The sequence below is a fragment of the Globicephala melas genome, chromosome 15 (assembly GCF_963455315.2).
Source record: "Globicephala melas chromosome 15, mGloMel1.2, whole genome shotgun sequence".
In the NCBI taxonomy this organism is placed as follows: domain Eukaryota; kingdom Metazoa; phylum Chordata; class Mammalia; order Artiodactyla; family Delphinidae; genus Globicephala; species Globicephala melas.
Window position 1 is genome coordinate 3,295,327 of NC_083328.1, and position 26,281 is coordinate 3,321,607.

General features: G+C 44.2%; 1 long non-coding RNA gene across 3 annotated transcripts in view; it reads left to right on the forward strand.

Annotated features, from left to right (window-relative positions):
* Positions 1-26,281, forward strand: part of LOC115847095 (uncharacterized) — a 175,723-nt gene that overhangs the window by 83,494 nt on the left and 65,948 nt on the right. For all 3 annotated transcript variants that reach the window (XR_009558913.1, XR_009558910.1, XR_009558914.1), the window contains exon 3: positions 15,377-15,488. This is a non-coding gene — a long non-coding RNA (uncharacterized lncRNA). The remainder of the gene's footprint in view (positions 1-15,376; positions 15,489-26,281) is intronic.

Consider the following 26,281-nt stretch of genomic DNA (forward strand, 5'->3'; position numbering starts at 1 on the left):
CCAGTGACTGCAGCCCTCGTTACCCACGGCCTCACCCCGCCTTTGTCATGCCACGTACGTGACCGTGGCCAGTCCGTTCAGTCACCTGCCATGATCTGTTTCCACACTTCATGGCCCCAAAGAGGGGTGTCCTTGACCTTCTCTGGTCTGAGGGTCTGCACTCCCCCCGCTGAGCAGGCTGTCCAATCCCAGCCCTGCATGCTGGCCGGCCAGAGCAACCGGCATAGGCGTCAGCTCGGCCGGGCCCAGGCATTTAGGGGAACTTTTGTGAAGGAAGGACCCTTAAGAGCGAGTAACTCATGCTTTGTCACTTTCTCCTGTAAAGCTCAGCTGCTCTGGGGCCAGGTTGACTACAGTCCCCAAGACACCGGGCCCACCGGACACGAAAGGCTCTTGGGCCCTTCCCACCAGTCAGTCATAGAGTCCAATACACCCACTCCCCCAAAATGGGAAGATCACGCAGACGACCCAGGCCTCTGTTTCACCAAGAGCCCGGTAGCAAGCTAGAACCTGCTTTTTGAAAGTCATGTTATCTAACCGCTGTGTCAGAAGAAGCCCAAAACCCCGAAGGGACCTCCTGGTGGAGGCTGCCTTGCTGTGGAGCCCAGAGGCTCCAGTTAAGCAGGATCCTCATGCTTGTTCAGCCTCCAGTATCTAGAGAGGTCGCCGGGGTGCCGGGGCCCCGCGCAGAATCCTGACCCGTCATCAGTGGTAGCAAATGGCAGGGAAGCCCACCCCCTCCGGCTCTCCGCCTGCAGCCCCGACAGTGTGGAGGCCGATCTGCTAACTCAGAATTCACCAGCTGAAACGTTCATCTCACTCCAAAACAGCCTCCAAGGTGACACAGAAAATAAACCCTTGCGGTGCGTTTACCCCTCCCCCCGCTGCACCCAGCGTCCCATCCCCCGCAGGACCAGGTAGGATGGACACACTTGGGTACCTGTATCCAATGGGGAAATCGACGTTTGAGGTCCTTCCTCCCAACGTATTTAGACCGTCGTCCGGGGTGCTCAGTCCTCCTCTGGCACAGGGAGACGCAGCCTCACCCTGAAACCTGAAAGCTGCAGGGCGGGACCCAGAGACAGCGTGTGTGAGTCACATCGACGCGCAGGTCTCAGCAGCGTGACAGCCTCTCCTCGTGGTCCAGTGAACAACATTCCAACGTCACGAGTCCACCCCAAGCCCTCTGCCAGCTCTGGGGGCTCAGCACCCTTTCTTCTCCCACCTGGAGGAGAGAGCAAAACCCAAAATCACCATTTGGATTACTTGTTTCGACCGTACAGCCTCCTTCCCAAGCCACACTACTGACGGGCGACCGAGTGGAGAAGCCCGTACAGCCCAGCTGATCGTGGAGTTTGGCCAACATGTCAAGTACCGATTCCCATGACCTTCCCTCAGGTCCCATTACTTGGTCTTTGGGCCCCTCGTCTGCCGTGTCCAGGAGGCCAGGTCAGGACCCCAGCCTCATTACCAAAAGCGTTAACGAGGATCTGGGAAGGGCCTGGGCTTTCTCCCCACCAGCGCGCTAAGGATTTACTGGCCACCATTTCATATACCATTTTATGTCCGTAGACACGGGTCGGAGACACGACTGATGTATCACTCATGGCACAAACAGTAGACAGAGTGGCATCTCATGTGTTCTCCCACACCCGAAACCCCACAGCACCGTGCCTGAAGGGCTAGATGTCACCTATACAGGCAGTGGGGTGCACCCCAGGGCCCTAACATGGGGAGATTCTGAACTCTTATGGGATTTCTGGCATATGTGCTAGCCTTCCCCTCTGGAGAGGAAGATTAATCACTACCCTGGTATGCAAGCAGATATTTCCAGGAGAGGAAGGAGATTTTATCCTGATGACCCTGGGACATCTCTAGGAAGGTACTTCTCTAAATTTCTCTGGTGGACTATTCTAGCTCTAGGTTTCAGTACAGGCTCGCTGTTGAAATGTGTCCTTTGCTCAGAAGGCCCGGACCCTGCCAGCATACAGGAAATCCATGGAGAATTGTGTTTTCAAATATTTGGCCCATTTTTAATTTGGCCATTCATCTTCTTCTTATCTACATACATATGATACAAGTCCTTTGCAAGATATGTGTATTACAGATATTGCAAACAAAAAAAATCCAATTATGTGACTTGCCCTCTTGTTTACTTAATGATGTTTTCAATAAGACATTTTCAACATCTTGTAAAGTCCAGTTTATCGATTGAAAACATTTTATAATTTGCTTTTTGTATCCTGTTTAAGAAATTCTTGGTTTTTTAATTGAAGTATAGTTGATTTACAATATTGTGTTACTTTCAGGTGTACAGCAAAGTGATTCAGTTAAATATATATTTATATTTTTTCAGATTCTTTTCCATTATAGGTTATTATAAGCTATTGAATACAGTTCCCTGTGCTATACAGTAAATCCTTGTTACTTATCTATTTTATATATAATAGTGTGTATATGTTAATCCCATACTCTTAATTTTTTTCCCTACCCGCCGCCCTTCCCCTTTGGTAACCGTAAGTTTGTTTTCTGCATCTGTGAGTCTGTTTCTGTTCTGTACATAAATTTGTTTGGCTCACGGGATCTGAGTTCCCCAACCAAGGATTGAACCCAGGCCACAGCAGTGAAAGCCCAGAATCCTAACCATTGGGCCACCAGGGAACTCCCTGTATTATGGTTTAGATTCCACATGTAAGTTATGTAATATTTGTCTTTCTGTGTCTGACTTATTTCACTCAGTATGATAATCTCTAGGTCCGTCTGTGTTACTGCAAATGGCATTATTCATTCCTCTTTATGACTAACATTGCACTGTATATATTTACCACACCTTCTTTAAGCATTCATCTGTTGATGGACAGTTAGGTTGCTTCCATGGCTTGGGTACTGTAAATAGTGCTGCTGTGAACATTGGGGTGCATGTATCTTTTCAAATTAGAGTTTTCGGGCTTCCCTGGTGGCGCAGTGGTCGAGAGTCCGCCTGCTGATGCAGGGGACACGGGTTCGTGCCCCGGTCCGGGACGATCCCACATGCCGCGGAGCAGCTGGGCCCGTGAGCCGTGGCCGCTGAGCCTGCGCGTCCGGAGCCTGTGCTCCGCAACGGGAGAGGCCACAACAGTGAGAGGCCCGCGTACCGCAAAAAAAACAAAAACAAAATTAGAATTTTCATCTTTTCCAGATATATGTCCAGGAGTGAGATTGCTGGATCCTATGGTAGTTCTATTTTTAGTTTTTTAAGGAACCTCCATACTGTTTTCCATAGCGGCTGCACCAATTTGCATTCCCACCAACAGTGTACGAGGGTTCCCTTTTCTCCACACCCTCTCTAGCATTTATTATTTTTAGACTTTTTGATGATAGCTACTCTGACTGGTGTGAGGTGATACCTTATTGATTTGCATTTCTCTAATAATTAGCGATGTTGAGCATCTATTCACGTACCTCTTGGCCATCTGTATGTCTTCTTTGGAAAAAAAATAAAAGGAGATTCACATCTAAAATTCACTCCCATTTTATGACCATTTATTGGCTAATAAATGATTGACTATTGAATGAAAAAAAATTGGTAGCTCAAAGGCGGCAGCATGATATGGTGATAGGACTTGGCTACAGACTGGGTTTATATTCCAGATTCACGTCTATGCTTAAGTGATGTGGGCAGGTCACTCCGTTTTCTTGTCTGTCTTCTCTATAAAGCAGAGACGATCCTTCCCACCATGCAGGGGTGCTGTGAGGCTGGGATGACGTCGCAGATGTAAAGTGCAGCCAGCAAGGACCTGGTACATTGCATGGGAAATTCCCTGGTGGTCCAGTGGTTAGGACTCCGCGCTTTCACTGCGAGGGCGCAGGTTCCATCCCCGGTCAGGGAACTAAGATCCCGCAAGCCACGCAGCGTGGCCAAAAAAAAAAGGGACCGGTACATTGCTGCCTCTCAATATATTATTTGCCTCCTTATCTGTTTGATGAAATTTATGTATCTAAAACTCCCCATTCTCCATGAGGTCTCACTGCCTTGCTATTTCTCTGACTGGAAATTATAATACACATCTCAAAAAAGAAAAAATCATTGCATGCCCTAAGTTGCAAATATTTTTTTCCCGTGCATTCTTCTAGGAGCTTTGTTTGAGCTTTCACATTCAGGCGTGTGTTCCATTTTGAGTTAATATTGTGTGTGGCCTTCTGTAAGGGTTGGTGCTTTTTTTTTTCCACATGGATATCCAGTTATTCTAGCACCATTTTTTCTTCAACTTCTTTTCAGAAGTATAGTTGATTTACAATGTCGTGTTAGGTTCAGGTGTACGGCACAGTGATTCAGATATAGATATAGATATGCATACATATTGTTTTTCAGATTCTTTTCCCTTATAGGTTATTTACAGAATATTGAATATAGTTCCCTGTGCTCTACAGTAGGTCCTTATTGGTTACCTGTCTTGTATATAGTAGTGTGTATCTGTTAATCCCAACCTCCTAATGTATCCCTCCCCCACTTTCTGCTTTGGTAATCATAGGTTTGTTTTCTGTGTCTGTAGGTCTAACACCATTTGTTGAAAAGACTTTTTCCCCCCGTTGATTTGCTCCAGCATCTTTGTCAAAAATTAATCATATATGCATGGATCTATTTCTACACTCTATTTCAGCCTAGCCCAGTAGAAATATAACACAGGCTATAAATGTAAGCTATGTGGGTAATTTTAAATTTTCTAGTAGCCACATTTTAAAAGGCAGGCAGCTATTGGGATGCCATCTTAATAACTCGTAGTTTAGTCAACCAGTAATACCTACCCACAGGTACTGTTTTATGAACGGATCCAGGTTGACCAGCACAGGTGATGGTGCATAATGAAATATGTATCAAGTAAAATAAAACAGATTCAGTTGGTCCGTAACCTGGAGCCTCAGCTGAAAGCAGAGCCCGTGAGTTGTGACTTTCAATGCGATTGTTACATAATCGACGCTAAACATTTCCTCCCAAGCAAGCTCAACAGAGCAAAGGGCAAGATGTGAGATCCGTAATCAATACCATGAGTAACATGAAGTTTATTTAACTCCAAGAGGCAAGCAATTGTTAAAGCCTGAAATAAATCTTAAAGGTTAGTCAGAACTAACATACGATATTCTGTGCCAGCCTCATGGATTAAGTTTCTAGAAACAACTGGATGAGATTTACTGGTTAACAAAGATTTAAGGGAGAAGTAACATTAGGAGAACAAAGATTGTGAATAAGCGTGTCTTTAGAATTATTGATTAGTTAGCAAAAGATAAACAACAGAGACATAACAAAATGCTGGACTAAGCATCACTTTCCTCTGACTGCAACTTCTGTAAAATGGCAGAAAATATAATTTTAACGAGAACAAATATATAATAGTACTAGACTGTAGAAGAGTTTTTTTAATTTTATTGAAGTATAGTTGATCTATAATGTGTTAATTTCTGCTGCACAGCGAAGTGATTCAGTTATATAGTACATACATACATTCTTTTTTATATTCTTTTCCATTATGGTTTGTCACAGGACATTGAATCTAGTTCCCTGTGCTATGCAGTAGGACCTTGTTGTTTATCCATCCTATATATTATAGTTTGCATCTGCTAATCCCAAACTCCCAATCCTTCCCTCCCCAACTAGAAGAGTTTTTGAAGTATGGGAAGTACACAGGATATGATCTATGGAGGGAGAAAAGACAACAGAAATAATAGCCCAAAAGCAACAGAAAAGGTGATGTTGTTCCAGGATGTTCCAAGGCCAGAGCAGAGCTGTGATTAGAACCCAGGACTCCTGGCTCTGTCCACTGATTTCTCCATCACATTCCCTATCTCTGCCAAATGTTGTCCTAAATAATTTAATATTCTAAAAGTAACCTCAAGTTACAAAACTTTGGCTTTAAAAAACAAACAGAAAAATTGCCCCATAAAAAGCATCCCATAAACAACAAGGTCCTACTCTATAGCCCAGAGAACTATATTCAATATCCCGTAACAAACCGTAATGGAAAAGAAAATAATAATAACAAATAACAACAAAAACTAAATAAAATTACAACAAAAAGAAGAAAAAGCATCCCAGTTCATTACCACAAACAACATTTCTTTTATATTTTCCTATTTTCAGGTATATTTTACATATGCATAATTGTAAGAGGAATATACGTACAAATTTGTCCTGTTTTTCATTTAACCTTATATAACGTATTTCCCATCTTGCCACTGAATCTTCATAACTATCGTTTTTAATGTCCACATAATATACTTTGATTATGATTTATTTTTCTTCCTTCTTTTTGACCTTTTGGGTTGTTTCCAATTTGTGCTATTATAAATAATACCGTAATTAACGTCTTTGTTTCCTCAGCTGAATTTAAATCTGTTTCATGAATTAAAAGCAGCTGGATTGACTTCTGTTTCATTCCTTTTTGAACAAAGATGGAATGTCCTGGTTTCATAACAAGGAATGGGCTAAATTTAGGGCTACAGATCGGGGTCTGTGACAAGTGAGCATCGCAGCGGCAGAGTTCTCAAAGCGTTTCAGACAGTGTCTGTTCAGCTTGCTTGTCCCACTTTGGGGAATACAGTAAGTCCGTGTTGCTCTGGTTTAAAATACATCTCAAGATTTTTAACTTTACCCTTGACAGGAGTGATTTTGTTTTTAACAGTATGACTTGTGGATGTGTTACTTTCTTCAGATCTTTCTGCACATGACCAAGGTTAAGGTCAACTATGAATGCATAGTTCTCAAGCCATTTGAAATACTGGGTAACACTGACAAGGTTTCTGTTTTTTCATGAAGTATTTTACTGCCCCAGATAAAGCAATGCCTAGTGAGATTACAGCAGATCGGGGGGAGGGGGGGATGACTTTTTTTTTTAAAGAACCAATGAGGAGTCTTAGAAATATTGAATATGATACTGAAAATTTTAAACTCAGCAGATCGAACGAATAGTAGGTTGATGGAGCTAAAAACTGATTATTTCCTGAATAATCGAACCATTCCAAAATGAATTTCCTAAGTAGAGGATGAAAGAATGGAGGAGAGGAAAAAATTTAATAATAAACTTATCCAGAGTTAAAGAAAGACACAAGGATTGTGGTTGAATAGGTTCACTGAAAGTTGATCAGAATGAATGAAAAAGATAAGCAAAACAACAGGAGGAAGGGGAAGTCCTAAAAGATTACAAAGCAAGCAGGAGAGAGAGAGAGAGAGAAGAAAACAGATTGCCCACAAAGGAACAAAAATGAAACTGGGTTCTGCCTTCTTGTTGGCAAAAGTGGATGCTAGAAGACAAAGGAGGAGCAACCTCAAAACTCTAAGGATAAAAATTACTTTGAATCCAGCATCTTATACACCATCCAAAACTAATACTTAAATGTGAGATCAAAATCAAGACACTTTCAGACATACTAGGACTCAAAGCATTTACCACCCAATAAATCTTTTTTGAACAAATAGTAAAGGATTTGCTCCACCAAAACAAACAAAAATAATGAATTTAAGTAGGCAGCATAAGATGCAAGTAACCAAAATGAGAAAAAAAATAAAATCACTCTAACAGTCATCTCATGAGTTTCACGTGTAGACAACTGAGAGAGTGGAGGGGAGAAAAAAATTACCTGTTGACAATTCAGGAGGCATAATATTTTAAAATGTGTTATTGAAAACTTTAAGCTGAAAACATTCCAAAAGAATTCAACTTGGGAAAGGTGTGTTAGCAAGAAGAGGGGGAAGCCTGGTAGGAAAATACGGGAGTAAAATTATACGAAAGGTCTTACTTAGGAGAAAATAAAAATTCTGATTAACTCTAGACCTTTTTAAAATTTAAGAACAGTCAGTAGAAAAATAGAAGTATACATATAACTTGATTTCAAACTGCTGGAGGAATAATAATAAAACAATAATATCAATCCTCAAAAGACAGGAAATAAAACATAAAATAAGACAGGGGCATGTATTAAAACATATTGGTAATCACAAGTAAAAACCCAGTTAAGTTCTGTTAAGAGACAAACATTTTCAGAATGTATCAAACAATAGTCAGCTACATATAGTTAAAACAAACCACCTGAAACAAATGACACAGAAAGCTTGAAAATAAAGAGATGACAAGAAGATGGCTTCTAGTTAACCTTAAGGAAACAGGTAATTATTGTGTGTTATTTAAGCTATATGTGGAGTAAGATGGAAATATTTCTAATTCATGACTTTAAAACCTGTTCATGTTAGTCCAAAATTAAAAACGAAGACCAAAAATCGGCGAGACAAAAAATCATCTAATCATTTCAAGAACTTAAAAAAAATTAAACTGCAAATAAACTAAAGAAAGTAGATAAGAAGGAAATATTAAAGAGCAGACATTAAAAAACATATACAATAGGCAGGATGAAAAAGCCAAAAGTTGTATCTTTGAAAAGACTAATAAAATCAGTGGTTCTCTGGCAAGAAAAAGAGAAGGAATAAATAGATATTAGGAATGAAAAAGGTAACATTTCTACAGATATTTAGATGTTAAAATAAAAATAAGAGCAAATTTTCTAATATGAGCAGTTATAAACTTCAAAATTTAGATGTTTACAAATACCTAGAAAAACACAACTGACACAAGAAGAAATCAAAAATCTGCATAGTTCTATAACTATTAAATGAATTAAATCTATAACTTAAAAACTCGCCACAAAGTAAACTCTAGGTCCAGACTGTTTTCACTGAGAAGTTCTATGAAATGTTTAGAGAATAAATAATGCAGATCTTCTACAAACTTTAATAGAGAATAGAATAAAGAAGGAACACTCCAAAACTTGTTTTATGAGGTGAGTATACCAGATCCTGACAAAACCAATTACATTCATGAATTTGAATGCAAAATTCTGAAGCGAAATATCAAAATTGATCCCAGTGGTAAATAAAAAGAAAAACAATAACAATAACAGTTCATGGCCAAGCTGGGTTTATTCCAGGAATGCAGTGTGGCTCTACTGCTCAAAAATCAATGAATGATACTATAGTATCTGCTCAATAGATGCAGAAAGTTTTATAAAATTTATCATCTATTTGTGATTTTAAAAATTTTAGCAAACTAGGAACAGAAGGGAACTCCCTCAATATGATAATGGATATATTTCTTTTAAAAAATTACAGCAAGGGCTTCTGGTGGCGCAGTGGTTGAGAGTCCGCCTGCTGATGCAGGGGACCCGGGTTCGTGCCTCGGTCTGGGAGGATCCCACGTGCCGCGGAGCGGCTGGGCCCGTGAGCCATGGCCGCTGAGCCTGCGCGTCCGGAGCCTGTGCTCCCCAACGGGAGAAGCCACGGCAGTGAGAGGTCCGCGTACCGCAAAAAGAAAAGAAAGAAAAAAAATTTTTAAATAAAAAATTACAGCAATACCAAACTACATGAAATACTTAATGAAATTTTGAAAAAAAAAGTTTTAAGGACAGGAACAAGAATACCAGCTGTCACTTCAATTCGACATTATAATGAAGATCCTGTGAGATAAGAATAAGGCAAGAAAAAGAAACAAAATACATAAGACTTGGAAAAGAAGAAATAAAAAGGGCATTATTCACAGATTAATGGTTTGTAGAAATCCAGAAGAATCTACAGAAAATAATTACAGTTAGTAAATGAGTTTAACGAGATTGCTGGAAACAAGGCCAATACATAAAAATCTATTCACCCATACCAGCAACAAAAAGAAAATAAAGCCTGTAAAAAGATAACATTTTAATAACACAAAAAATTCAAATACCTAGAAATGCATCTTATAAATGTCATACAGGTTATCTCTAAAGAAAACTGAAAAGCATTACTGAGAAAAAGTAAAGAAAACCTAAATACTATGTTCATGGAGTGGAAAATTCAGTATTGCAAAGCTGTTACAACCGCCTTTGTTCAATACAAAGATGTTAGTTGAATCTACAGATGCAAATTCCAATCAAAATTATAATTTTTGTAGAAATTAACAGTGTTCTTAAATTTATGTGGAAATGCAGAGGGCCAATATTAGCCAAGACAGTCTTTGGGGAAAAAAATTAAAAACAAGAGGAAATCCCCTGGGGGAGGTGAGTTCATGACTATGGTGTGTCCTAACTCTCCAGCTGGTTGACTTACGTGGGGGAGAATCTGAAGAACTAGGTCATCTGGATCTCTGGACTTCAGCACTGGTTCCCGGACACCCCTCTCTGAGCCCAGCCCTGGTGCGTTCTGAGCCCAGGCACCTTGAAGGGTCACCTGGGGGCGCTCTAATCCACAGACCCAGCTGAGCTCCAGCTGTGTGAGTGCGCCATCTTGGATGTCCATCCTGGTCCATCCTGGAGATGACGCAGCCCCTGCACCATGTGACGGCAGCCCCATGAAAGGCTCCAGGGAATTCCGCCCATCCCAACCTTTCCCCAATTCCTGATCTACAGAATCACCAGCAAAATAAAATGGTGGTTGTAAGCTGCTAAGTTAGGGGTTAATGTGTTAACTAACAACAGGTAACTGGAACAACCACCCAAAGGAAACATGCATTCTGTGTGGACCTAGAGAACAGGCTCAGGGAGGACAGAGTTAGCTTACAATAGCACCAGCTCTCTCCTTTTTCCCCTCGTCTCTCTCCAAGCTACAGGTAGCGTGTTGTGAGAAAGCAGGCCAGGGAACAGATGAGACCAATCGGGTCTCCACGTCAGGCCCCCAGCCTGAAGCAGGTCCAAACCAGAATGGAGATTCAATGCTAAAACAGGCTTGGAGTTTTGATGAATATCTCAAGTCGGATATGTTGATCTGAGATTGCTTTTGCTTCTTAAACTGACCTGGGAATGTCTGTCATGTAAGAATGAACCAAAAACTCATGGGCTAGCCACATTTTTACTGGGAGACAGAGGACAGGTACCAAAACAACAAAAAATTTGAAAGGTATGTTTTGATTTTTGTCTGGAGTCAGGTTTTATTCAACACACTGGGTAAAGATTTTTTTAAATTTTTTCCAGCATTACTGACATATAATTGACATATAACATTATGTAAGTTTAAGGTGTTACACAATGTGATTTTTTAAAATTTATTTTATTTGTTTATTTTTGACTGCGTTGGCTCTTCGTTGCTGTACGCAGCCTTTCTCTAGTTGGCGGCGAGCGGGGGCTACTCTTCGTGATGGTGCGCGGGCTTCTCATTGCAGTGGCTTCTCTTGTTGCAGAGCACGGGCTCTAGGCATGCGAGCTTCAGTAGTTGTGGCGCACGGGCTCAGTAGTTGTGGCTCGTGGACTCTAGAACGCAGGCTCAGTAGTTGTGGCACGCAGGCTCAGTAGTTGTGGCTCGTGGACTCCAGAACGCAGGCTCAGTAGTTGTGGCGCACAGGCTTCGTTGCTCTGCAGCACATGGGATCTTCCTGGACAAGGGCTCAAACCCGTGTCCCCTGCATTGGCAGGCGGATTCTAACCACTGAGCCACCAGGGAAGCCCTACAATGTGATGTTTTATAGAAGTATATATTGTGAAATGATTTCCACAATAGAGTTAGTTAACACATTCATCAGTTGCATAATTATGATTTTATTTTGGGGTGAGAACACTTAAGATCGACTCTCTTAGCAACTTTCAAGTGTGTAATACAGTTTTCTTAACTACAGTTGCCATGCTGAATACTAGATTCCCCAGAACTTATCCATCTTATAATTGGAAGTTTGTACCCTTTGACCAGCATATCCCTGCTTCTCCCACCCCCAGCCCCTGACAACCACCATTCTACTTTGTTTCTATGAATTTGGCACTTTTTTTTTCATTTCACATATAAGTGAGATCATACAATATTTGTCTTTCTCTGTCTGACTTATTTCACTTAGCATAATGCCTTCCAAGTCCATCCATATATCTGCAAACAGCAAAATTTCTTTTTTTTTATGGCTGAGTAATACTCCGGGGTGTGTGTGTGTACACATCTTCTTTATCCATTTATCCGTTGATGGACACTTGTTTCCATGTCTTGGCTATTGTGAATAGTGCTGCAGTGAACATGAGGGTAGTGATATCTCTTTGAGACAGTGATTTCACTTCCTTCAGATGTATACCCAGAAGTAGGATTGCTGGATCGTGTGGTAGTTCTACTGTTATTTTTTTGAGGAACTACCATACTGCTTCCCATAGTGGCTGCACCAATTTACGTTCTCACCACAGGGCTTTAGGGTTTTCTTTTCTCCACATCCTTGTAGACACTTGTTATCTCTTGTCTTTTTTTTTTTTTTTTTCGGTACGCGCGCCTCTCACTGTTGGGGCCTCTCCCGTTGCGGAGCACAGGCTCCGGACACGCAGGCTCAGTGGCCATGGCTCACGGGCCCAGCCGCTCCGCGGCACGTGGGATCTTCCCGGACCGGGGCACGAACCCGCGTCCCCTGCATCGGCAGGCGGACTCTCAACCACTGCGCCACCAGGGAAGCCCTGTGTATAGTTTTGAATCAGGAAGTGTGAAGCCTCCACCTTTGTTCTTCTTTCTCAAGATTTTCTTGGCTGTTCAGGATCTTTCGTGCTTCTATATGAATTTTAGGATTTTTTTTTTTCTATTTCTGGAGCCCAGTTACAGGGCCCTTTCAGAATCTACAGTCTGACTTAATTTGGAGGACTCACCTCCACGGGCTCCTGGACCACAGCCAAGAGGGGCTGGGACCAGTTCACGGGTCACTTCAGGGCCCACAGCCAGGACCAAGGTCTGTACACCTAACACCCGACCTGTGGGGGGGCCTGGTTCCTCCCTTAGCACGTGGTGCCGATGACAGGACCAAACGGGGCTGTAGCCGAGTCCTCAGGGGATACAGAGCCGTCTCTGGGTCTGTAGCTGGGACCATGGTCAGCAAATCTGCTGCCGGGGTGCGAGCCTGCCTTCTCAGAATCCTCTCCTTCATCAAGGACTGCATTGAGCTTTCACAATCTCATACCTGGATCCCAGAGCTCCTACAAGAGCATTTCTGTAGGTGGATGGACCCCAAATTGTTGTTGCGGTGGGAGGATACACGTGAGGAGCGTCTTATTCAGCCGTCTTGCTGACGGCACCCCGGGATTTTTCATGTCATAGATTGGTTCTGGATCCCCTCACCCATCCTGCTGGATCTTTTTATCTGATTACGCTTCACGCTCGTCTGGGATGTTTTCATCCTAAAACAGAACACACGTAGGCTTACACTTAGAATCGCAGTTTTTCAAAGTCTCCCTGTCTTGATACTGTTATCCACCCATGGACTTCCCTGCCCGGCTTTGTGGAGGGATTTAATTCACCAGAATGTGGGGAGGACGGCCACATGCATGGGGTGATGATTTTACAGGCCCCGGGAAGGACACAAACACACCCCCAAATCAAACATTCTCCAAATCCATTCAGCATTGCTCACGAATTCCCAAAAGAGAGTATTGGTGCGTTTGATTCCTGCCATCGACACACCGGGTTACTCGGTCCCATCAGAGTTGCAGTTGAAATCCCTAGAGCGAGTCAGGCAGGTGGGGAGAGGACCCTTGTTAGCAGGTAGAAAGGTACTCCCAGAGTAGCCAAGTCTTTTAACTTTTCCCCCAAATTCAGAAACCTGAATTCTTGTTCTTCCTGATTTCTGTACATTGCCCACAAAGTAAAAATAATTCTTAAACCTTCTATGAGCCAAGCAAAAGTAATATGTGAACCTGATTTGGGACAGACGTGCAACCCCTGATTTACGCAGAGGGCTAATCAGCGGTAAATCACAAGGGTGATGAAATTTCCAGGACCAGGACTTTGGATCCAGCAGAGAAAGGGAGGAGAGGGGCCGGGCAGATGAGAGGCACAGCCATCTCTCTGCCATGGAAAGTCCACGGGAGAAGGGTTAGTTGTTTTTTTTTGTTTTTTGTTTTTCCTGTATTAAGAGATCAATGGGAGATTAATAATAATCTTGTACATTGATGAAGCACTTTCAGACGTGAGTGCTTTCTCATCTCTAATCTCATCTGATCCTTATAACAGCCCACGAGCTTGTCAAGAACATCCAAGCCTCTAACCCGATGAGAGGGAGATAAGGACACACACCACTCATGGAAAGAAAGCGGAGAGACAGAAAGGGAACAGGAGGGCCCAGATTTCAGTGGAAACCTCAAAAATGAGTTCATTTTTCCCAGCTTTCACCTGCTCCCTCCTATCCTCCCTTTGTTTGACAGGCTGTCCTGGTCCGTGGTTGCAGGAGACCAGGGGGTGGGAGTGGGAGGCGAGGGTCCATACAGTGAGGCGCACGGCAGCGGCAGCAGTCAGGACGCTGGCCAGGGCAAGAGAACACATCTGGTGAGATCTGTAACGAAAATACCCCCTGACAGTTCAGGATCCGGACATGATCCTCACTGACTTGTTGATAGCCAAAGAATCAAACCTTGACAGACGTCAGTCAAGTCCATACTCATTAAAAAAAAAAAAAAAAAAAAAAAAGGGGGGGGCTTCCCTGGTGGCGCAGTGGTTGAGAGTCCGCCTGCCGATGCGGGGGACACGGGTTCGTGCCCCGGTCCGGGAGGATCCCACATGCCACGGAGCGGCTGGGCCCGTGAGCCACAGCTAAGGAAATCCATTTTTTTAAGTGATATCCCCAGGACTATTTAAGAAGCTATTGAAAGGATAGAAATATAGATAGAAGGAGGAAATGAATTCAGAAATAGACGCACAGGACTTCCCTGGCGGTCCAGTGGTTAAGACTCCGCACTTCCACTGCAGGGGGTGCAGGTTCGATCCCTGGTCAGGGAAGTTCTGCATGCTGTGGGTTGTGGCCAAAAAAAAAAAGAAAGAAAGAAAGAAATAGACCCACATATGCACAGTTCATTGATTCATTACAAAGGGGCCAAGGCAACCCAAAGGGAAAGAGAATGCCTTTTCAATAAATAGTTTTGGAACAATTGAACATCCATACAGGGGGAAAAAAGAAGTTAATCCTTGACTCACACTGTATATAAACATTAACCCAAAATGGATCAGAGACCTAAGTGTAAGAGCTAAATCTATGAAACATCTAGAAGAAAAACATTAAAGAAAATCTGTGTGACTTTGGATTAAGCAAAACTTTCTTAGATATGACAACAAAAGCATAATCTTTTTTTAAAAAGTGATAAATTACACTTCATCAAAGTTAAAAACGTTTGCTCTTCAAAAGACACCATTAAGAAAGCAAAAAGACAAGCCACAGACTGAGAGAAGATATTTGCAAATCCTGTATCTGATTAACTTGGAACATCTTATAACAGGATATTTAAGGACCTTCTGTAACCCAACTGAAAATGAGTAAAAGAGTTGAATAGACATTTTGCCCAAAAGTTATGCAAATAGAATGTATTGATGTATTTAAATGCCTGTTTGCATACCCTCTCAATAAAGAAACCATTGACGTTCACAGATGTTTTTTCAATTTGCTTACAGGAGCGCCTCTTGCCTGGTGCCCCCTGGAGTCTGGAACAGCTAAGACCTTGTTAAATTCCATGACAGCAACAGTTGCCTCAACTAACCTGTGTAAGACTTACAGCCGCAAACGGTAAGAATCGCATCAATCTGGTAACCCGGGGAGTCTGTGAGTGGAATTCAGGGTAGGAAGGTGGACCTCAGGGGTGCTGTAAGCAGGGGTGTGCCTGTATGTGCTTAACAACTGCTCCCCAGGGGACAATCCTGATTGGTCGTGTTTGCCACTTTCCATGGTGTAAATACTCCCATCCTGGCTAATTTCAAGCTAATGTCACGATGTCACCGAACCCAGAGTTGGGAAGAGATGCGTGCGATCGGCTCTCCTGAGCAGCTCAAACCAATTCCAGCGCATGCCTGGCAATGAGATGCCACTTCCCACAACTAACTGGCAAGTCAGCAAGCCTGGCAATACTGAGTGTTTAATATCAAGATGCATTACATGGCGGTGGGAGTGAAAATTGGTCCATCCGCTTTGGTGAGCAAGTTGGCTTTATCTGGTGATGCTTGTAGTCTCCAGTCCAAAAATGTTTGCAGTTTTCTACCAGATGTGTACACAGGGCTTCTTGCAGCATTGTTGGAAAGAGCAAAAAGGTGGAAACAACCTAAGTGTTCATCAGTAGGAAAGTGTATAAATAAATCATGGAATGGTCATTCAGTAGAAGAATGCCCTACAGCACTTCAAATTAATAAGCTAATATATGTATCAAGACAGCTGTATCTTGGAAAACATAATGTTGAATAAAAAATCAAGCTTTAGGATGTTATGTGGTGCCTAACATAGAACTTCTGTAGAAGTTTTAAATGCATAAAATGCTGCCCTGCAATATGGTATAGAGATATATATTCATTGAAACGTGATAAAATCATTTTAAATAGACTAGACAAATACATACCAAATTTATGATAATATTGCCTCTGGGGAGAGAAAAAGCAGATTGAAGCTGGGGATGGATACAAGGGGTACTTCATCTTTATTATATTATTCTAGCTCCTTTAAATGTTAAAAAATAGTGATTTGAAATAAAAATGACAACATATTAATAGTTTAAATTCTGGATTCTGAGAAATAGGGCATAGTGCTGGTTACCTTTTTCTTTGTTTTTGTTTTTGGGTTTTTTTTGCGATACGCGGGCCTCTCACTGTCGTGGCCTCTCCCGCTGCGGAGCACAGGCTCCGGACGCGCAGGCTCAGCGGCCATGGCTCACGGGCCCAGCCGCTCCGCGGCATGTGGGATCGTCCCGGACCGGGGCACGAACCCGCGTCCCCTGCATCGGCAGGCGGACTCTCAACCACTGTGCCACCAGGGAAGCCCCTCTTTGTTTTTTTGATATTTCAAAAACTCCTTCGAAACATCAAGCCACAATCTTTTATGACATGGGATTGTTAATTCTATCCCTGTTCACTGGCAAATCCCACAAAGCAAAATACTCGGGTGGAGAAGTACCATTAGCACATGACCCTGTGGGTCCTTTCCTAAGTGGGTGGGACCAGAGGGGAGCAGTTTATGTCCCCTTCACCAGGAAGCCCCTCTTGACTTCCGCCTCTGAGCTCCTGGTGGCGTTTCATGAATGTACCTCTGGTGCCATTCGTCCCACTAATTGTACAGTAGTTAACGTTTCCATCTCTGTCTCTCTCATTAAACATGAGATCCTCCTGGGTGGGAACCACATTGTATTCATTTCTACATTCCTGGGGTCTTGCATGTGCCCCAGCAGGCGATGTGATTTTGAATGAAATCAGGAATGAAGGAATCATCTCCATTTTGCAAGACCACCTTCTAAATTCAGTAAGACGGTGCTATGGTCTGAATGTTTGTGTCCCCCCAAAATGTGTATATTGAGATCCTCACCCCCAGAGGGAGGAAGGTGGAAGCATCAGTGTCTCTTCTGACTCAGCCCCAGTGGTCACAGAACACCGTGTCCACAGGATCCCCGTGGCTTCACAGCTCAGCCCTAACCATGTGGGAGGAGACCACACAAGGGTGTGAATGTGTCACCAAGTCCAAGCTTGTACTGCTCGCCACAGGACAGGCCAGTAAGTCAAGAGACAAGCTGTTGGGGTGAGGAATAGTGACTTTATCTGGAAAGCCAGCAGACCGAGAAGATGGTAGGCTCACGTCCCAAAGAACCATCTTGCCCAGGTAGAATTCAGGCTCCTTTTATACTAAAACGGGAGAGGGAGTCAAATCAAATACTTCCTGGTTTCCATCCGCCGCGGAGGGGAGGTGTTCATTTCTTCCTCCCTGCAGTCATTCACAGGTGGGCCTGGTCAGGATGTTTGCCGTGAGCGCATCAAAGGTATTTCAGCGTAATGCTCATTACCTGGGAAGCAGGGCTCCCAGAGCTGGGCCATTATGTATCCTTTAAGCTTATAGGCAACGTCCCTTTGGTGAGTAGCTTGGAATAGAATACAGAGGTTCTTCCCCGTTACGGATGCCAGGAGGAGAGAGTCACTGGGGTGCTGTTCAAAGCTGGCTGCCACAGCCTAGAGCCACAGTGTTGCGTTACTGGAAGGCCTGCTAGGGGTAGAAGGCTTGGGGTGAAGCACCCTAACACATGACGGGCACTCAGGAAAGTCAGTACTCTCTCTTTCCCTTTCGTCCTGACCATGTGAGCCTCCAGGGTCATCCCTGCTTAGACCTTGTCGCTCCTTCCTCCGAGCTGACCCACTACCCCACTGCCGCCTCCACCAAGTGATAAACATGAAGGTTTATCGCTTCCTCCAAGCCCCCTGTTCTCCTCTCTCCTCTGGGCCCTACACTTCTTACTCTGAAGGAAGGAGGAGTCTTCCAGTTGTCTCCTGTGGCCTCACAGACCAACCCAAAGAGTGGCCTTTAATTGGCTCATGAATCTGGTGTTGACGGGACTCAGCTGGGCAGCTCTCGCTTGGGGTCTGCCATGCGGTTGCAGACAGGCTGGAGCTGGGGTCATCCCAAATGTTCTCTTCAGGATTTCCCTGGTGGCGCAGTGGTTAAGAATCCGCCTGCCAACGCAGGGGACACGGGTTCGAGCCCTGGTCCGGGAAGATCCCACATGCCGCGGAGCAACTAAGCCCGTGCGCCACAACTACTGAGCCTGTGCTCTAGAGCCCGCAAGCCACAACTACTGAGCCCACGTGCCAGAACTACTGAGCCCGCGTGCCAGAACTACTGAGCCTGTGCTCTAGAGCCCATGCTCTGCAACACGAAAAGCCACTGCAATGAGAATCCCACGCACTGCAATGAAGAATAGCTCCCGCTCACCACAACTAGAGAAAGCCCGCGTGCAGCAATGAAGACCCAACAAAGCCAGAAAGAAAAGAAAGGAAGGAAGGAAAGAAAGGAAGAAAGAAAGGAAGAAAGAAAAGAAAGAAAGAAAAATGTTCTCTTCATATGTCTGGGTTGGAAAGATTCAAATAGCTGGGGGCTGGGGTGCCTGGGGTTCCTGAGACATTTCTATCTTTCTAGATAGATCCACAGATGATGAAGATAGATAGGTAGATGCAGATAGATGATAGATAAATAGGTAGGTAGAATGAAGATAGATATAGATGAATGAATGATAGGTATAGATGGATGATAAGTAAATGATAGATAGATAGATGATAGATGTAAATGGAGAGATCAAGAGAGACATAGTGGGGCTTCCCTGGTGGCGCAGTGGTTGAGAGTACGCCTGCCGATGCAGGGGACACGGGTTCGTGCCGCGGTCCGGGAAGATCCCACATGCCGCGGAGCGGCTGGGCCCGTGAGCCATGGCCGCTGAGCCTGCGCGTCCGGAGCCTGTGCTCCGCAACGGGAGAGGCCACAGCAGTGAGAGGCCCGCGTACCGCAAAAAAAAAAAAAGAGAGAGAGAGACAGTGGTATGTTGTAAAAATGTCATCCCACTTCTCTAGAACCAATTGTTAAATATTCAGGAATTTTGTGAGCTGGTTGCCAAACCACTGGTAGCTTGAAATTGATAGTGATGAGAGTATCTATGTCAGAGAAATAAGCTATACATCAGGTCTTTTTTTTTTTTTTTTTGAGAGCAAGCTTGTCTACATCACTGGATGTGGATAGATAAAGAAATGTTTTTATTCTCAGTTCTGTTGAAACATAGCCAGTTCCCCAGCTTTGTCCACTGAGCAGGATGAAAAGGTGAAGGGAAATAAAACCTCCTCCCACTGGCTTTTAGTGAACAGGCACCACATCGCACCTGTCCCCTGAGCTCACCAGACCCGCAGCAGCTCCGAAAGGGAGCAGCCTCTGCAGTCAGCTGAGGTCACTCTACAGAGTCATCAAGGCCATCAGCCCCCCGGAAACACTCCGGGTTAGAAATATCCCACGTCTGTTCAAAGTCAGAGGAACAGCGTCGATAAAGCAATAATTGTTTATACGTCTATTGAAAAGTCTTCACTTAAAATTGAAAGAAGCAAACTCCACACTTGCAGAGAAAGTTACAGAAACTGAGCAGAAATGGTTTCCCCTTCTGTTTACCTAAACCCCCAAGGCCTTCTTTAGAAAGGACATCTTACATCCAAAATTTAAATGAAGGACTTTTGCTTTTTTAAAAAATTTTATTGTAGTATAGTTGATTTACAATGTTGTGTTAGTTTTAGGTGGACAGCAAAGTGATTCAGCTATACATACACATATATTCATTCTTTATCAGGTTCTTTACCCATACAGGTTATTAGAGAATATTGAGTAGAGCTCCTGTGTTATACAGTAGGTCCTTGTTGGTTATCTGTTTTATATATAGTAGTGTGTGTATGTTAATCCCAGACTTCTAATTTACCCCTCTCCACAACATTTCCCCTTTGGTAACCATAAGTTTGTTTTCAAAATCTGTGAGTCTCTTTCAGGTTTGTAAATATTTGTATCATTTTTTAAAATTAGATTCCACATATGAATGATCTCATGGTATTTGTCTTTCTTTGTCTGACTTAGTATGATAATCTCTAGGTCCATCCATATTGCTGCAAATGTCATTATTTCGTTCCTTTTTATGGCTGAGTAATATTCCATTGTATATATGTACCGCAGCTTCTTTATCCGTTCCTCTGTTGATGGACATTTAGGTTGCTTCCATGTCTTGGCTATTGTGAATAGTGCTGCTATGAACATAGGGGTGTATGTATCTTTTTGAACTATAATTTTGTCTGGATATATGCCCAGGAGTAGGATTGCTAGATCATATGGTAGCTCTATTTTTAGGGGGTTTTATTTTGTCTTTTTTAAACTCTTTTCTTTTTTGTTTTTTTAAATTATTTTTGGCTGTGTTGGGTCTTCATGGCTGTGCGTGGGCTTTCTCTAGTTGCGGCGAGCGGGGGCTACTCTTCGTTGCGGTGCGCAGGCTTCTCATTGCGGTGGCTTTTGTTGCAGAGCATGGGCTGTAGGCATGCGGGCTTCAGTAGTTGCAGCACGTGGGCTCAGTAGTTGTGGCTCACGGGCTCTAGAGTGCAGGCTCAGTAGTTGTGGTGCACGGGCTTAGTTGCTCCACGGCATGTGGGATCTTCCTGGACCAGGGCTCGAATCCGTGTCCCCTGCATTGGCAGGTGGATTCTTAACCACTGCGCCACCAGGGAGTCCTTATTTTTAGTTTTTTAAGGAACCTCCGTACTGTTCTCCATACTGGTTGTACCAATTTACATTCCCACCAACAGGGAGGGCTCCCTTTTCTCCACACCCTCTCCAGCATTTATTGTTTGTAGACTTTTGGATGATGTGAGATGATACCTCATTGTAGTTTTGATTTGCATTTCTCTAATAATTAGTGATGTTGAGCATCTTTTCAGGTGCTTCTTGGCCATCTGTATGTCTCCTTTGGAGGAATGTCTGTTTAGATCTTCTGCCCATTTTTTGATCGGGTGGTTTGGTGTTTTGACCTAGAGCTGCATAAGCTATTTGTACATTTTGAGTTTAATCCCTTGTTGGTCACTTAGTTTGCAAATATTTTCTCCCATTCTGTGGGTTGTCTTTTCATTTTGTTTATGGTTTCCTTTGCTGTGCAAAAGCTTTTAAATTTCATTAGGTCCCATTTGTTTATTTTTGGTTTTATTTTCATTCCTCTAGGAGGTGGATCCAAAAAGATATTGCTGTGATTTATGTCATGGAGTGTTCTGCCTGTGTCTTCCTCTAAGAGTTTTATAGTGTCCGGCCTTACATTTAGGTCTTTGATCTGTATTGAGTTTATTTTTGTGTATGGTGTTAGAGAATGTTGTAATTTCATTCTTTTACATGTAGCTGTCCAGTTTTCCCAGCACCACTTACTGAAGAGTCTGTCTTTTCTCCGTTGTATATCCTTGCTTCTTTTGTCATAGATTAATTGACCATAGGTGCATGGGTTTACTTCTGGGCTTTCTGTCCTGTTCCATTGATCTATATATCTGTTTTTGCACCATTACCATACTGTTGTGATTACTGTAGGAGGACTGTTGCTTTTAATTAGAAATGAATCATGTGGGAAAGGGGTAATGGCAGGCATTTATGAGCACATATTAGAATGTTCTGGAATAATGCATTTTATGCAGTTAAAGGTGCCCTAAGGAGGGAAAATGGAGAAAAGGAGAATAGTGAGACACTGGACAGAAAGTGATGCCAGGGGTCCCTGGGCCTCAAAGTCTGGAGAAAAGTGATGACCTGTAGCTCTCCAGGCCTGATTCAGGCTGTGGACCTGGATACCTGCTGACATCCGGGATCCCTGGTAGAACAAGCCTCCAAAGCTTTACAATAGATGGCTTCATCTCAAGAAGCTCTGGACTGAGGTGGTCCTCCACACCACAAGGGGGCGCCACATCATAACAAGTCTATGCAGTGGAAGCTTCCAGAATACTGACCCCCCCACACACATGTTCCCAAACATTTTTAAAATTTATTTTATTGACGTATAGTTGATTTACATTGTTGTGTTAATTTCTGGTGTACAGCAAAGTGATTCGGTTATACATATATTCTTTTTCATATTCTTTCCCATTATGGTTAATCACAGGACATTGGATATAGTTCCCTCTGCTGTACAGTAGGACCTTGTTGTTTATCCATCCTGTATATTATAGTTTGCATCTACTAACGCCAACCTCCCAGTCCCTCCTTCCCCCCCTCCCTCTTGACTACCACAAGTCTGTTCTCTATGTCTGTGAGTCTGTTTCTGTTTCATAGATAAGTTCATTTGTGTCATATTTTAGATTCCATATATAAGTGATATCATAGGGTATTTGTCTTTCTCTTTCTGACTTACTTCGCTTAGTATGATAATCTCTAGGTCCATTTTTCTATACTTTTTAAAACATTTTTTGTCAAAAATCCCCAAAACTCTGCAAAGAGAAACAAAATAAAAATTGACTAATCTAAACGTCCTGAACGTTACCTCCACTAGGGGCAAAAATGACTTGACTCCCGTGAGATCAGGCTTACTATTTTTCCCTGGCAGTTGGAGGGAAGCTCTTATTCAGACATGTCTTAGAGGAAAGGAGAGAAGATAGAGGAGATGTTTGAAACAGAATTTGAAATCACTCTTGAATTTTCTTTGAGTATTGTAGATACTAAACACTCACCCTTGGCAATGAATACTAAGTAGCTCCTTGTCTTTCTGGAGGGTCTTTGCTTGTGCTTGTGTTATCTCTAAAATCTCATAACCTCCTGAGTTAATCCTCCATGGACAGGTGAGGGGAAATTAGAGTGGCCCGCACGCAATTTGATCTCCTAGTTAAGCAGCCTTTTCATTTATCTCGGGAGCCCTCTCTTGAATTCTAGCAGAATTAGGAAGTTAAAGTACCAGTGACCTCTTTTCGTCTAGCAAATGTAAAGTCTAAGGGGCGTGTGTGAAAGTGAGTGAGTGACAGAGTGGACTTCCCTTCTAGTTTTCTAGCTCGACACCGAAAAGATGGGGAGATGCCACAGCTCAGCAAACGACAGTGCAGATGAAAACACTCACCCTGAGTTTTCACTGTTGTAACTTAAAAAACACAAGATCTTGTCGCTGAGTGTCTACTGTGATATTGGACGCTTTAACTTTGTAAAAGAGAGTCCCAGAAATGTGGGTCTCGGTGTGCACCCACTAAGGAGTTCATCTGGAAAAGGTGGAGAGGAAGTTATGGCTTCTTCAGAGGGAAAGGAGATCAGGAAGTTCTTAGGCAGTAAGGAGACAGTGAAGACCTCCGTCGGGAGAAGCAGGATCTGAGATACAAGCTCCGCATCTACAGGAAAGGAAATCCGAGGCAGAGAGCAGCCTGCTCGCAAGGTCGTCTGGATGCAGCTCATGACCTTCAGCTCAGGGGCCAGGCCCTGGAGGAGCCATCGTGAACCACAAAGGCTCAGCCCAAATTCAGCGTCACCCGGGACATTCCGTTCAGGTAAACGTTTCATAATTTTGTCAAATCGTCTCCTTTCTAGTGCTCTCGTAGAAATGATTCTGCCTTGTTTTTTCAAAAAGGAAAACACAATTTATTTAGTGGTTAAGCATCTGAAGTCGATGGGCACCCACCCCCTTGCCTCAGTTACACTCACGCGTGCTCTGACGCACCCACTGGGTGCCTCCTTTGGTGGCACAGATGCAAAGCAGAAATCTCTTGTTCCGCCTCTCAAATCCCAAAAGACGTCACAGGTACAAGTGGTGGAGTAGATCGTGGAAAAAACTGCAGGCATTAGCAGTTCTTCAGAGAATCCAAGCGCCGCAAACTACCCGATGGTGAATACTCGGGCTGCCTTAGACACTGAAATTTCCGATCAATCCAGGAGGAAGGGGAAAAAAGGCTACCCGGAGCTCGTGCTACCAACAGGAAAGCCTGACTGTAGTGTACACAGCTTAAAAAATTCTATCCCTATCCAAAATCATCCCTCAGAAAGCTGCAAGATGGGAGGTGAAGCACGTGTTCACTAATCTTACCGAGGTAAACGTTTCACGGTACATACGTGTGTCAGATCATCACCTCGTATACTTTAAAGCTACACAATATTATTTTTCTTCCCAGTAAAGCTGGGAAGGAAAAGAAGAAGGTGCCCAGGTCCAGGGTGCTGGTGGAAAACAGATGATGGAACAGAGAGAACTCATCGGATTACAGAAGGAACTATTGAATCCAGAGAACATGAAAAAATGTCAAGAACAGAAACGGAAGCATAGAAGTGTGCGTGGCCCCAGCGTGAATGATGAGAACTTAGGTCATGATGCTGCAAACACCAAATGGGAATCCTTCCTTTCGAGGTTTTGGGAAGGCGGGAAGTGGCTGTGAGGCAGGGAGGTTGTCAGAAACCTGAACTCTCATCAGGAAACAGTAGGATAAGTGTGTCATTTAATAACACGGTTATAAACACTAGCAGAAACTTCTAAATGGGTTGAAAATGGAGGGAAAAACTAGAGTGGGGTCAGGTAGAGCAAGGCGCCACTAATTTTGTTGTAAACCAGGTAGGACTGTTCCACTTTTTCAAGCATGTACGTATATGAATTTGATTTTTTTTAATAAATGTTTAAATCCCCGATCAGCTGTGTCACCTCCTCCCAAACCCCTTTGGGATTAAATGCTCCGTCTCTTGCTCCTAAAGCACTGGGACCGACCTCCCGCCATATTGAACCAGTCTGCTCATGGGTCTGACGTTTCCCCACCAAACTGGAAGTGTCTCACGCCTGACCCGGAGAGGTGCCCAGGAAGTCTTTGTGGATCCAAACAGAAGCCCGGACAAGACCCCCTGCTGACCTCCCCGAAGTGTTTGAGGTTCAGATGAAACTCCCGATAGGGGGTGTTGGGAAATCCCCAAATGGCGTAAGGATGAGCGGTGCCTGCGGGCGTCCATCAGGCGGTTCACGAACAGCCAGGAGCTGTCCTTGCAGAGGGCCTGCAGTGTGCTCGGCAGCGGGCTGGGCCCTGAGAGGACACCCACGGTGCCAACATTAGCCTCAAAGCCCCCCCTGCCCTTTGGGTGGTTCATCCCAGCAGGGGGACGAATGAGGTCGTTTGGAAACGGCACAGCTGAACGGTGAAGGCCCCGGGTCTGGAGGGCTCTGCCCTTTCCGACACTCTCACCTTGGGCAAGACTGGTTATGAGAGTCCTCGCAAGCGAATGCACATCCCTTCCGCCGGGGGGCACTCCTGGGCCCCCGTCACCACACGTGGAGCAGAGGTTCCTGGGGGCAAGCAGGGGAGGGAGACCCGTGGGCTCTCTGCAGACTAGGCTCTGCGTGCAGGGCCACACTCCAGACGTCTCGGTGCAGCCGGAACTCATCCTGCCCAGCAGCCTCCTCGTCACCGAGACATCTAAGTGAGGAACCTCAGTGTCCCACCTCCCCTGCAGCCTGGAGGACCCTCCCTCCAGGCTGGAAGCCCCAGGGCAGAGCTCGAGTGAACGTCACCCCTGACCATGGAGGCCTGCGAGGCCCACTTGCGTATTCCCAAAAGTCCCAACCCCTCCCTACACACCAGACATCATCTTGGAGGATTTGGGAAACGATGAGTCAGTTGCCAAGACTAAACTCAAGGAGCTCGGGTTACCCAACCGAGGCTGGGAAGCCGCTGACTAAGCACTTCAAGGCATGAAGTGGGCAATCCAGTTCCCCTGTCTGGCCTCTCGTTCCGCTTTTCTGGGCTTTAACCTCTCCTAATGGAGCCCCAAAGAGTCAGACCTGAGTCCCCAAAGCACAGCAGGTACGTATGGCACAGGCCGGAAGGGAAGCCACTGTGAGTGGCGACAGGCTGCTCAGGCCAGGACCCTGGGTTCCTCTCTCACTCACCCCTACCTCCAGTCCATCCTCAAGGCCTGTCCATTCCTCCCACAGGATGCATTTCTGCTGTGTCTGCTCTGAACCACCTCCACTTCCTGAATCTTTCACCTGAATACCTGGGCAGCTCCCAGCCAGCCCCCCACTTCCACTCTGCCCCCTCCCGGGCAGTCTCCCCACTGCCCCTGCAGGGGAA